This window comes from Diabrotica virgifera, chromosome 3, assembly GCF_917563875.1.
Source record: "Diabrotica virgifera virgifera chromosome 3, PGI_DIABVI_V3a".
Taxonomy (NCBI): domain Eukaryota; kingdom Metazoa; phylum Arthropoda; class Insecta; order Coleoptera; family Chrysomelidae; genus Diabrotica; species Diabrotica virgifera.
Window position 1 is genome coordinate 37,942,394 of NC_065445.1, and position 15,224 is coordinate 37,957,617.

Below are 15,224 nucleotides of genomic sequence, written 5' to 3' on the forward strand. Positions count from 1 at the left end.
AAATTTATTTCGCCGAAGAGATGACGGTCTCGAAATAAATCCTTTTTCCCGATCCAAAAATAGGTTTTACATTTATTTTCAATTTAAATACTTCTATACAATTTATGTATACCTACATACACATAATATAGATACGTACAAAATTTATTTCGCCGAAGAGACGACGGTCGCGATGACGGTCGCGATGACGGTGACAATGACGGTCGCGATGACGGTCGCGAATTGAATGCTTTTTCCCCTATCCAAAATCGCACAACGTCCCTAAAGAAGTTTTCACTTCAAAAATTTACAAAATACGTCCTCCTAAAAATAAAAATTGACAGATTCAAGAGCTTTCTTATTTTTTTTGCGTCAATAAAAAACCTAAGTGGAAGAAATGTTATAAATAGGTTAGGTACTATTAGAGAAACATGTACCTATATGTACCTATGCAAAAAATGTTGGTTATATGTGTTCGTATTAACATATCTCTTGATCTCCATTTATTATGCATCCATACTCTCTCCAAACACAGATAATAATTATATACCAGTTTGTTAGCGAATGTTGTCAGTAGTTATATGTATATCTAGTTAAGGTTGTCAGCGGTGCCACAGTTTTAGTTTACTTTTAGTTTCTCGTACGTTTCGTTAGTATCTTTAACGATGTTAGTGTACTCAATTCAAACTTATACAATTTTGTTTTGACAGTGTTGGATCTTTAATAGCAACAAAATTAATGTAAGTATGTAATAACATTCGGAATTTGGAATGTTAATTTGAAATAGCCATGTGATTTTGAGTGACAATCTGGATGCTTTATTTTTTTAAAACAAGATTCATTACGGTTTCGTCCAGTTTTGTATACTTTTTAACAGTTGTCTCCTTTGTTATATTTATTTTATACGTAGAGCGAAACTTCTCCATAACGAACACCAACGGGGAAAATAATTGTCCGTTGTGTAGAGTTGCCTGTTTCGATCTACTTGATATTTAATTTAGTCAATGTGATGAGACCGCTCCCGTCTGAAAAACATTTCTAATTCGGTTTCTCTGCGGATTCATATTCAAAAATGTCCCCTTTAAATCCCTAATCTGAAGGGTGCCGGACGGAATTTTTGGGCAGAAATTGTGTAAACAATTTTTTTTAAACAAATACATAAGATTACCTTTTATTGCCACAAAAATAAATTTAGGTTTTTTGGGACATTCTGGGTCATTTGGGTCATTTAGTTTTTCGAGTTATAGGCGCTTTAAAATCTAAAAAATGAGAAAGTACGCATTTTGGAAGCTTAAAAACTCATATTTAAATTAGTATTTTTAAGGGTGCCAATAGCTTGGATTAAAGTTTAAACAATCCTTTTCAAGATTCCGAAGAGTGATCGGGTCTAACTTCAATTTAGACCGCAGTTTTTTAATTGTTAATTATGCGTGTTCAATCCTTTTTTTTGCCGGTGCTGCGCGCACTATTTTCAAAAATCTCCTATTTCCCTCCGAAAAATATTTTTTCTAGATTATTTGGGATATTTTAAATAAAATAAGTTTCTTGACATTTTTCTCAAAAGTTAATAGTTATAAAGTTATAAGCAAGTGATTTAAAATCCGAAAAATGACAAAAAAAACACATTTTCGCATTTTAAATCTCTTATAACTTTAAAACTAGTAACTTTTGAGAAAAATGTCAAGAAACTTATTTTATTTAGAATGTCCTAAAGGATCACTCTCAGTGTCGGAAACATTGGACACCTGTTCGTTTTCTTTAAAATCACAACACAAAGTTTACTTCAGGATTTTCCGTCATTAGAGCTACATCAATCTCTTCGTACTTAGTTCCAAACATTTTCAACCTCATGACTTTCGCAAAAGGTTGAGAATGGCAAAGCATCTTCCTGGTCTTGTAGCTCCAGATTTTCCACAATTTCTTCTCCATTACTATTGTTTTTTAAAAAACCGCAGCTAGTGAAATTAGGTGTTTAAATTATTAGATCTTCTCTTCGTGAAATACAAATAAGATTTTCTCGTCAACATGATTAAAATTAATTATTATCTTTACTGTATGTTTACAAAATGAAATTAAAAATTTAAATAAATAAGCTAGAAATTTGAAAGCTGTTTTGAAGTGAAAACCAAGGTTAAAATTTAGAATAAATACTGCAATATACTGCTTTATATTAGATTCAGTCAATACCGAAATAACAGAAACTTAAACCAAAAAAAAAAGAGTGCGTGTACTTTGTACGCACGTAAAAAATTATACTTCTATTATATGATTTTAACGAAATAAATATATTTTAAACAGTTTACTTGTATTTATTTAAATATTAAACTAATAACGTTAATATTGCTTTTTAATGTTCATGCACCATATTTTAATACATATTATACTTCCCGGCGAAGACAAATCCAAAGACTCAAAAATTATAATAAATATATTTACTAAACACACCAATATATTTTTTTCACACTTTATTTGCATGCTGGGCCCAGAGCACTAAAATAGAATTCTATTTTGCGTGCTCCCACAACTGGTTCCTAAAAAAAACTGATACGACTGTTATTCATTTTGAGCAGTGTATTTGATTGGTTTGTCATTATATTATATTTATTATGACAGACAAATAATAACATAAACAAACAACTGATTACAATATGTTAATTCATAAATTGTAATAATTATCAAGGTCTAAATTTTGATATTATTTTGAATTCTTGCAGTTTTCGCATCTTCAAACGGATTCTCTTCTAATCTCTCCAAAAGCGTACAATCTTCATGAGCGGTAGATACTTTTGGTCTTTCAGAACCTTACTTTCTTTCGAGAGTTTCTTGTTCTCTCCATCTTTTATTAATATTAAAAACTGTTGTTCTGCTTACGTTAAAATGGTTCTTTACGGCAGATAGTGACCAACCATCTTCTAATTTCGTTACAATTCTTGCTTTTAGCTCTTTGCTAGCATGTGGAATAAGTTACCTGACAAATTTTAAAATTTGGCAGTGACAGTGACAGTATGTAAATAATAAGTATTTATTCTTCAAAATACACTGCTAGTCCGTTCTTTAACGGTAAAATATTGCAAAACCTCTAATATTTTAAAGAACCGCTTGGATTGACATGAAATTTGGCTTACACATAGCTAACAAGTCAAAGAAAAAAAGTGATATTGTGCCGATATGTGCTTTTGCCCTGGGGGTGGTTTTCACCCCCCTCTTGGGGGTGAAAAAATATTCGTCCAAAGAAAGTCAGGAAATGGATAAACTGGCTAATTTTAAGTAACTTTTGTTCTACAGAGTTTTTTCACTAAGTCAATACTTTTCGAGTTATTTGGCAGTGAATATGTTCATTTTTCCAACAAAATAACCACGCTTTTAGACGGTTTTTCGCAAATAACTCAAATAGTAAGTATTTTGTCAAAAAAACATTCTTAGCAAAAATATAGCCTGTAAAAAATTAAAAAAAAATTGTGTATACATCACGTCTCTACACCTAGTAGAAGCAGAGATATAGCTAATGAAAAATAGGTTCATATTCGTCAAATTCCAAATGGAATATTTTAACGTGAAATAACCAAAAATGAAGCACATTTCGGGGAAAACTCATTACAACTTATTTAAAGTGTTTAAAAAAAGCTTCATTTTTGTTTTATAAAAAAATTTCTAGCATTATAATTAAACAAGTTACGCTCAAAATAAAGTTACTCCCTTTTGGTTTTGGTAAAAAAATCGAGAAAATCACCCCCTAATTAGTATCATAAATGAACTTAATCGTTACGACTTCACAAGTTTCTTGACTCGTGTATATATTGTTTATATGATCTGTAAGTTTCATCGGTTCAAAGTCCATATTATTGAAAGGGCTGTAGTTAAAAGGGGTTGAACGAGTCACTGATCACGAATGTATGCAAATTTAGAAACACCAAATCTTAATCAATTTTTGTCTAACAGAAAAACAAAAAAATACATGATATTCAGAAAAGCCAATCTGACTTTTTTTGTTTTTCGAGATTTTTGGTATCTCTAACAATTTTTAAGTTATTTTGAAAAAAAGCATATTTTTCAAAATTTTAATTTTTAAAATTTTTACTTTGAAACCAAATTTTTTCGGTGAATCGGTGAAACTTACAAATCATATAAACACAACATAAGTAAAATAATTTGTGGAGCGGTAACCATTAATTTCATTTAAGTTGCTAATTAGTGGTTGGTCTTCCCGATTTTTTTTTGCAAAAACAAAAGGGACCAACTTTTTTTGAGCGTAACTTGCTTAAATTTAATGCTAGAAACTTTTTATAAAAACAGAATTAAAGCTATTTTTAAACACTTTAAAAAAGTTATAATGGGTTTTCCCCAAAAAGTGCTTAATTTTTTGTATATTTCACGTCGAAATATTCTATTTGAAATTTGGTGAATATGAATCTATTTTTCATTGGCTATAACTCTGGTTCTACGAGATACAGAGACCTAACGCGTACACCATTTTTTTACTTTTTTATAAGCTATATTTTTGCTAAGAACGTTTTTTTCGACAAAATACTTACTTTTTGAGTTATTTGCGAAAAATCGTCTAAAAATGTGGTTATTTTGTTGAAAAATGAACATATTCACTCGCAAATAACTCGAAAAGTGTTGACTTGGCGAAAAAGCTCTATAGAACAAAAGTTACTTAAAATTAGTCAGTTTACCCATTTCCGGACTTATTTTGGACATATATTTTTTCACCCCCTAGTCACCCCCAGGGCAAAAGCACACATCGGCACAATATCACTTTTTTTCTTTGACATGTAAGCTATGCGTATGCCAAATTTCATGTCAATCCAAGCGGTTCTTTAAAATTTAGAGCAAAAACCGTGAAAGAATGGACTATGCTCAATTTTCTACAAAATACGCTATCAGTTTTTTTAGGAACCTGTACATACGTAACATAGAGGTATATATTAACATAGAGGGAGCCATCACTCCGCGCTTCCTGACGACAAGATCTCTTCGACTGGTTTGCGGTATCTCTTTCTAGCACATTGTATCGAGAAACTAAGATGACATTAAGTGTGAGTATAGGCACGGAAGGGAAGGACAACTGTCGCAGCTTTACTATGCGTAAGAGTGAAATAGTACTAATCCAAAGAAAAAAGATGGTGTCGTCACTTCACTCTGAATGACACTCTCTCTATGTTAATATAATATGTATACCTCTATGATAGGTAACTGGAAATATTTAGCAACTAACTTCATACTGTCTGTGTGCGTGTACTTCATACTCTCGTTTTTATATAAATTCACTCTCAATTTTTTCCCAATAGGGAACTTGCAAAAATTTTTAAATATTAAAATGATATTAAGAAACATAAGGTAACATGATCTTAAAACGCTTGCATGCGAAAAACACAAATATTTTTAACCCGTACGCTAATTACGACGTTTTGAAAATGCTATAAAATTCAAATATCTTAGGAGGCTCTTGAACGTCCTTCTATTGGTTCGACGTCACCGGCCACGGTGAACTGGCGGAAACAACGCGATTAAGGTAGGTATCACGGGTATATTACATTTTAATCGTCTTTAATGAAAAATTCCTAGGTATTATTTATGTTCATCTTATATATTGTAATAAGTAGTTCCCCAATCAGCTTAGTTTTAAATTGAAATTGATAAAGTTGAGTGCTACCTTGTAAAGAGTTTAAAACGCATAATATGACGGACGAGGGTTTTTCAAAAGGTCAATCTGACTAACTTACCTACCGTTGATGTCTTCATCGTGGCAACTTTTATAAAAAGTAGTAAAAGCTATTCTATTGGGGAAATGCGAGGTGTCAAGGCAAATAAATAAGAGTTATTAATAAGCATGTTTAAACCGTTTATAACAATAGTTTGGTACCATTATATTATAGTACTTATACGGTTTACCCCGTGGGTTTGATTTACCTACTTCTAATCGAAGGATTTCGTATATCCTGGAAAAGATTACGGTGTAATTTGATTATAATAAAGATTATATTTTATTGTAATGTTTATTAGTACCTACTGGAGCCTTTCATTATTGTGTTCAAAGCCTTCTCAGAAAAGATTATGGTGATTAGCAGCAACAAAATCCTTCTTTACAAAGTTAATAATACGCATAAATAAGAAGAATCATTATTGTAATTTTACAAGTTAATATCTTTATCATCTCAGCTTATACTTACACCGCATCCCTCGGTAGACCGCAAGCTATAGTAGAAACCCGACTGTAGACCGCATTCTATAGTAGCACCAATACTTTTTAGTTACTCTTACTTTTATTACTAAAAGTTTTGTTTATTTTTAAGTTACTTGTTTCTTCTTTGTTCTTCAACACAAGAAACGAACAAAGTAATTTCATAAAAAAGATCTTTTTGATACATGTCAACAGAGATAAAATGTTAATATTTTGTCTGTCACAGAAAAAATCATTTTTGCCACAGAGTAAAACAAGATATTTCAACTATATTATTTATCTATGGGCAAACTGCATTAAATGCAATGGCTCACCCCGAACGGACAAACGATACGAGTGGCCTGTGACGTCAGACCCCAGGTCTCGCTTTTGAAGTTGTTTAAAACGGAAATTTTAGGCGCGGAACTTTGATTAGATGTTGTACGTACACTATTCATTGTTAAGACGTAATATTTTGAATATAATATTTTAAAACATAAATTAACAATTTTATGCAAAAAAATTTTTAGTGCAAGTTCCCTATTGCGCCTAAAGAAGTGTAACTTCAAAAATAAAAAATCAACAAAACATAAGACACACACATGAGTTGTAAACATGAAGCGCTTCTAAGACAGATCTTCGAACGAATAATCTGAAAAATAATAACTGGTGCAACATAAGATCCGAATTATGCATTATTGTTTGGAGATCTATATCTATAAGTAATGTAAGGAGATAGAAGATGGCAGAGATATTCTTGATAAAAATAGGATAAGGTGTACAAGACACCTACCAAGAGCGAATGAAAGCTATACTCCCAGACTAACATTATTAACCCTGCATTAAAGATGCATGAGGAAGTGACACTAATGCCAATCATGTTTTCATCACCATCATCATCATGCAACCTCTTTTGTCCACTGCTGGACATAGTTCTTCACGGTTCTGTGCGTCTTCTTGCCATTTCTTGGATATTCGTTTAATCTAGTCCATCCAGCGACCACCAACACGCTGGATGGAATGATGTTTTATAATCGTTCTAAAGGAGTCATTGAATATGTCGTTAATAGTGACAAAACTATTATTTAAAGTTTCTGACAGACATTATGCAGACATTCATTGTTATTTTCCTTCTCGAGAGTCATTGTTAATATTTTTTGGCCTTGCCAGGCTGATAGCCTTGCATTTTTCACGATTTGAAGAAGCTGGTATTGGTGATAAATTATTGCACCGATTAAGTACCGGTTGGTTTCTTGATCCATCTGAGCAAATCTTCCGAACTCCACCTACCATTAGGTCTCTTAAGTGATGGATTAACTGTTACGTTTCTACGTCTTTATTTTTTATTAAAATATGTAAACAGATACAAATATAAGTTATTTATACAGGGTGTAACAAAAATGCAGGTCATAAATTAAAACAAATATTTTCGGACCAAAAATAGTTCGATTAAACCTAACTTACCTTAGTCCAAATGTGCACCTAAAAAGAGTTACAGCCCTTTGAAGTTACAAAATAAAAATCTATTTTTTTTTTCAATATATCGAAACCTATTAGAGATTTTTTATTGAAACTGGACATGTGGCATTCTTATGGCAGGGGTATCTTAGAAAAAAATACCAGTGAAATTTGTACACCCCATAAAAATTTAATGGGGTTTTGTTTCCTTAAACCCCCCAAACTATTGTGTACATTCCAACTAAATTGTTATTGTGATAACATTAATTAAACACAATGTTTTTAAAACTTTTTTGCTTCTTAGTATTTTTTCGATAAGTCAGTTTTTATCGAGATGCTGCTTCTTTTTTAATATGTTTACATACAAATTTTATGGGGGTTTTGTTCCTTTAAACCCCCTAAATGTTTGTGTACGTTCCCATTAAACTATTATTGTAGTACCATTAGTTAAACACAGTATTTTTAAAACTTTTTTGCCTCTTAGTATTTTTTAAATAAGCGACCTTTTATCAAAATGTGGCTTCTTTTTTAAAATGTTTCAAAATATACCTATAAATGTAAATTATAAAATAAACTTTCAGATATTAATAATAGGTCTCTCTAATCGTACTTAATCATATTATTATATGTACAAATAATATGTGGTAGATTCGACAAATATTCAGAATATCTCGATAAACACTGTCTTATCGGAAAAGTACTAAGAGGCAAAAAAGTTTTAAAAATATTGTTTCAAAAATATGCGATTCAAGGGACTGGACTGCGCTCCGTATTCTAATTGAAAAGTAAGATTGTTTTGCCTTCGCATTGCAACTGAATTAAAAATAAAATTTTTATTTTATTTTTATATTGGTCTTTACTCCTTCGAGTAACTAGGTCCATTTTCTGTTGGAATTTACCAGCTGAACAGACGGGGTCGTGAATTGTGAGATTTTGAATTCCCTCTTGTCTTCTTCGCTTCAGCATCCATTTGGCTTGCAAATTTTAGAAGCCTTGGAGGTGTTACCAAGGAAATGGACCAATAAGTTTTCGATTTACAAATCTTTTAGTAATATTTTAATATTTTCTAAATATTATTAATAATGCTATTAGGATCGAAAACTTCATCTTTTAATTGCCAGATGACGCTAGTCACCTAATATTTTCACTTCAGTTGCAATGGGTGGGAAAACCTCTCAGTACGGATCAGTTGGGATATGGAGAACAAGCCTACGTTCTTTCCGATGAGGCTCCAATAAGAGCCGAAAATCGCGATTCAAGGGACTGGACTGCGCTCCGTATTCTAATTGAAAAGTAAGATTGTTTTGCCTTCGCATTGCAACTGAATTAAAAATAAAATTTTTATTTTATTTTTGAAAATATTGTGTTTAACTAATGGTACCACAATAATAATTTAATTGGAACGTACACAAAAGTTTGGGGGGGTTTAAAGGAACAAAACCCTCATAAAATTTTTATGGGGTGCACAAATTTCACTATAATTTTTTTTAAAGTTGTTCCTACCATAAGAATGCCACGTGTCCATTTTCGATACAAAATCTCTAATAGTTTTCGATATACTGAAAAAAATTGATTTTCATTTTATAACTCCAAAGGGCTGTAACGTTTTTTGTGTGCACATCTGTACTAAGGTAAGTTAGGTTCAATCGAACTATTTTTGGTCCTAGAATATGTGATTAAATTTATGACCTACTTTTTTGTTACACCCTGTATACATATACGTAACAAATTATCGTTATGTATCAAAATGCAAGCTATGAATTAAAATAGAGAATGTCCTATCCTACAATATTGTAAAATATTCAAATATATTCAAAAGATAAAGATAATATTCTGCCTCACTTAATTTTAGTGTTGTCCACGTGAAACATGTCAGTCAATATGAATATCTACATAGAGTCCGTATAATTTCTTCTTCATGCTATTAGGTGGATTGATAAGTAACGTCCTTAGTCCTTTGGAATAAAAAACATGTTTTTCCATAAATGTTTTTTTTGGAACCATTGAGCCACTCTTGGTCGCTTCAGAGCATGTTGGCTGCCTTCATTCCACTACTAATTGTGTGTTCATTCTCTATGGATTCATTTTTGTGGATCCAGATTATATCAACACTTACTAATTGATGCCAAAAGAGAGCCGGATTGTGCCTTATAAGGTCCAAGAACTGCCAAAGGCAGTACCAACCGCCCCATAGCTCTACTCAGCATGGTATATAAACTATTAGAAAAGCTTCTTCTCAACAGAATTAGTCACAGGATACTAGAAAACGTCCCCATTGAACAAGCTGGCTTCCGCCCTCATCGAAGCTGTACGGACCAAGTGCTGTCATTAACAACTTTTATAGAAGCTAGTTTTAAAAAGAAACAAAATACAGCAACAGTATTCATAGATCTAACAGCAGCATATGATACTGTTTGGAGACAGGGGTTAATATATAAACTGGTCCGTATTATCCCCTGCAGAAAGATAATTAGCCTCATTGATAACATGCTGACAAACAGAGTCTTCCAGGTTATAATGGGAAAGGAGACGAGTAGACAGATGAAACTTAACAATGGCCTTCCACAGGGTTCTGTCATTGCCCCTTTACTTTTCAGCCTCTATATTGCTGACATGCCTGAAACCGAATCTCGGAAGTTTGGATATGCTGACACTGGACCCTTGCAACAAGCCACCAATCTTTAGAAACTACAGAAATCACTCTCACAAATGACCTATCCATCCTCAGTCAATACCTTAAGAAATGGAGACTACAACCAAGTATGTACTACAAAAACTAAAGTACCAGCTTTTCATCTCAACAACAAGCTGGCAAACAGAGAATTTTTAATAACAAGCTGTTAAAAACATAATAAATACCCGAAATGCCTTGGAGTTACTCTAGACAGAACGCTCACATTCAGAGAACACCTGACGAAAACAGCAGCGAGATTGAAAACACGCAACAATATAATACAGAAACTCTGCGGCACTACATGGGGGACCACAGCATCAACTTTAAGATTATCTGCTCTTGGCCTGATATATCCGGTGGCAGAATACTGTGCACCAGTGTGGCTAAATAGCAGGCATACCCACCTGGTCGACACTCAACTAAACCGTGCTATGCGTATGATAACAGGCACAATTAAGCCCACCCCTACAATGTGGTTACCTACCCTTAGTAATTTAGCACCACCCAACCTACGCCGCGAACATGCATTGGTTAAAGAATATAACAAAATAATGGAGAGTCGCCAACTTCTAGTCCACAACGACATCCCAGATATTCTTGGAAACCGTCTCCGATCCAGGTTACCCCCTCTACAATCTGCTCAAGCGCTGCAGCAATCCAACTTTGACTTAAATACCCGATGGAGAAAGGATTGGGAAAGTAAGACAGATCCGCATTACCATAGCCTACCGGACATCATAGAAAAAACTGGCGAATTTGAACGTCACCGTAAGATTTGGGCAGCCCTTAATCGAATTCAAACAAATTGTGGAAGATGCGCCGACTCCCTGCAAGTGAGACAGTGAGAACATACTACGGTCCTTAGTTTTTCCTCTCCAATTTCTAACATATTTCTTTTTAAAAACTTCAAATTGTATTTTGGTATAAAATCGTTTATTTAAAAACTATCTAAAAGTCATCCACATGGATTGCAAAACGTTTTCGTTCTGAACAGAACATCTTCAGTGCATTCCGCAAAGTAGTTGTAACTAGCACACCAATGAAGGTGGTAACTTCATAATATATGGCTTACATTATAAATTTTAATAAAATATTGTGACTACTAGTCGATGTTAAAAGATTAAATTATGTATGTGCCTAAAGAGCAACATGCTTCCCTGCTCGAAAAAACTAGGTACTTGCCATTTCAATTAGCACAGACCAACTCAAAAAAAAGTCTGAGTTGGTCTGTGCTAATTGAAATGGCAAGTACCTAGTTTTTTCGAGCAGGGAAGCATGTTGCTCTTTAGGCACATACATAATTTAATCTTTTAACATCGACTAGTAGTCACAATATTTTATTAAAATTTATAATGTAAGCCATATATTATGAAGTTACCACCTTCATTGGTGTGCTAGTTACAACTACTTTGCGGAATGCACTGAAGATGTTCTGTTCAGAACGAAAACGTTTTGCAATCCATGTGGATGACTTTTAGATAGTTTTTAAATAAACGATTTTATACCAAAATACAATTTGAAGTTTTTACTTCTGTATAGGTTTTTTTAAACTATGGTATACAGATACAGCCAACTATTGGGATTTTCCCATTGATTTTATATTTCTTTTTCTTTTCTGCTTCATCTAACCATCTCTATTTTGGTCGACCTACTCTTCTTTTACCACTCATCTCTTCATTTACTAATATTGTTGGCATGATTTCTTCTTTCATTCTTTCTAAAGGTCCCAACCATCTTAATATTGATGCTTTTACTATTTATGATATTGCAGACTCTTTGAAAGACTCATAATCGTGGTATTTTTTCTTGTTCTATATGTATATACCTCCCTCAACTCCAAAAATTCTTCTGAATATTTTCTTTTCTCGTACATTTAGTTTTTCTTCTTGTGTTTGGTTTATCACCCATGTTTTGCTTGGGTTTATTTAAATTATTTCTATTTTTAAACAGTACGTAGAAATTAAAATTAGATAAACTGAATAAAATACTCCGTAATTGGAAAAATAATTATTTTTATTAAAACGATAATGATTCGTCGTTAAAACTAATAAACAATTGATAATACAATCATAATATAAGAAATAATAAGTGTTTTTTTTAAAAGCAATAATTATACCTTAATCCGGCACCTGCCACGTGGCTCTGCAAGGCGCCAACTGCCACGTGGGGTGCTCACAGCACCCCTTAAAAATTTTCTGTGATCTACTTGTTTAAAAAACAAAATAATGTGTTGAGTAACACAAGAATATAAAAAAATATGTTTTATTGACTTATTAGCCACTAATATGTTATAAAAGTTAAAAAATAAAATGAAAAAAGTGTCATAAGCAAATTAGCAAGTACCAAGCCATAATAAATTAAGTCAAGTAAAATATCTAAAAAAATTAAGATTTAGTGAGTATATAGTTTATATTAATATTTTAAACCATTTATTTCAATAAAACTTGTAAATTTGATCTGTTTATCAAAAATACAAAAAAAATTAAACTTAAAGTGCCAGATGATGACACTCCAATTCGATTTTAGAGCTATAAGTTCACAATGACACTAAATAACCACTTCAAACACTAACACATATATGCTGTATAATATTATAGAAAGCTACTATGACGCACAGGCACAGCTCCGTTACCAAACTTGAAATACCAAATATTTGATAAAAATATGATATGGGGTGCTGGTAGCACCCCACGTGGCAGGTGCCGGGTTAATTAGAATATTTGTTATTTATTTTTCTATGGAGTGCTTTGGTGACACTTCATTATCATTGCCTTCTTGCAGTTGCATCTATTCGTGGAACAGTTTTTGTTGCAGCTGCATTTGATAAAACTTTGTCTTGATCGAACTGAATCGAATCTCTCGTAGCTGCAACCTTTAACAGAGGGTAAGAGAGGTCTGGGACGTAACAAGATGTCATGGCTGCGTAATATTCATCAATGGACAGAAATCCACAGCTACGAAATGCTTTGCTATGCTGCTAAAAAGAGAATTATTTAATCCCGACTATCTAACATCTCACCTGACAAGACAATATACGGTGGACGCCTACGCAGAAATGCACGGCACCTTAAGAAGAAGAAGAGACATTAATACCTCAAAAAGTTAGATAAATTATTACGTAAGAAAAATACTTACTTTCCGTGTCCGGAACATCAACAACTTTAAATTCTATATTTCCAATGGTTGGCCACATAGATGGCCCTGTCATTTGCTAAAATTAAGTCTTCTTCTCTGCAGGTCTCTCTCATCTCTGTGCATGACAGTAGATGCCGGCTGGTCTGAACCGCGCCATAGTCGCAGATATCGTTCTCCTGGTATCCCCATTTTTTCAGGTTGCTAGCACAACGTAAAACGCCGGTTCTTAGTCTATTTAGCGCTTTACAAGTCAGATACGGTAAATTGTGTCCAGCAGCCGTTTCCTCTGAGGGAGGAAAATGTGTTGCGGTAGCTGGCGCTTGCCACCGGTATATTCGGCGCGTCTCTGGCGCTTCGGGGACGGATCTTGATGTTTTCAGAAAGCTTTTCCGAGATCTTAATCTACTTGGGTGAGTTTGGTGGTCATATAAGTGGTGTCTTCGGTTCCTCTCCTGCTTTTTTCGTTCTAGCTCTGACGTGATTTTCCTCCTGATAGATGGTGAAGCAATCCCAGCTATGGGGTATACCTCTTCGATAGGTGTCGGTTTCAGGCAACCCGATATTATATGAACCGTTTCATTTAGAGCTACGTCAACGTTCTTTGCGTTCTTTGCGTCAACTGGTTCTCCAAACTCCGCGGCCGAAATACATAATGTAAAGGCAGAAGTGCGGAGAGTGTGTGGTTGTGCCCCCCATTTTGTATTAGTTAGCTTGCGGATGATATTATTTCTGGCACTTACTTTCTTCTTGACATCTTGACAGTGGTATCGGTAAGACAGAGTTCTATCCAGACGTACGCCGAGGTATTTTGGCGTCTCGTTGTGTTCTAGCATCTGACCACGCCATTCCACCTCCAGCGGCCTTCGGGCATGCTTGTTTCTAAGGTGGAAATCACATACCTGGGTTTTTGTGGGATTGGGTTTCAGATGATTTTCATCGTAGTATAGAGCTAAGTCTCCCAGGGCATCTGTCAGTTTGACTTCGACTTCATTGAAGGTTCTTCCCTGAGCTGCCACAGCTGTATCATCAGCGTAAATAAATTGCCTTGTTTGTTGGTGTATGGGTTGGTCGTTGGTGTGTATGTTGTATAGAATTGGCGCGAGGACACTTCCCTGTGGAAGCCCATTTTTTGGTCCCTCCACCGAGTGTTCTTGGACTGGAGCGTTACGTAGAAGCGTCTATTCTGAAGGAAACATTTCACTAATCTTGTTAGTCGAAAATCCTTTGTAGTTTCGTAGAGTTTTGCGAGTAGCCGTTGATGGTTAACTGTGTCATAGGCGGCAGTTAGGTCTATGAACGCTACTCCTGTTATTTCTTTCCGTTCAAAATCATCTTCTGTATGTTGGGTGAGATTAAGAATTTGACTGCAGCAGCACTTACCGGGTCTGAATCCTGCTTGTTCTGGAATAATTTTAGTTTCCACAGATTCAGCGATCCGGTTCAGTATCATTCTTTCAAATGCCTTGAAAAGGTGGCACATTAGAGAGACAGGTCTAAAACTCTTTGTATATCCGCCAGATCCTTCCCTGGTTTTAAGAGGGCAACCACTATAGCTTTCCTCCATATTTTGGGGATTTGTAATGTACGGATGCAGCAATTCATCATTTTTACGAGCCACTCTACGGTTTTTAGTCCAAAATTCTTTATTTGTTCTGTTCGTATATCGTCCAGGCCAGCCGCTTTGTTATCTTTCATTTGGTGGATCGCGCCTCTCATCTCCTCTCTTCACAAAAAGAGGTACCTAGTACATCTCTTTCTTCGTCGATGTTCCGTTGAGCTCTCACCTTTTTCTTTCTTAAAAAGTCGTCTTACCAT

At 34.1% G+C, this 15,224-nt stretch overlaps 1 protein-coding gene across 1 annotated transcript in view; it reads left to right on the forward strand.

The window, feature by feature from the left end:
- The first annotated feature begins 550 nt into the window (after window positions 1-550).
- Window positions 551-15,224, forward strand: part of LOC114326037 (facilitated trehalose transporter Tret1-2 homolog) — a 91,051-nt gene continuing 76,377 nt past the window's right edge. Inside the window, exon 1 of the mRNA XM_028274238.2 lies at window positions 551-719. The gene's annotated coding sequence lies outside the window, so the exon portion shown is untranslated. The remainder of the gene's footprint in view (window positions 720-15,224) is intronic.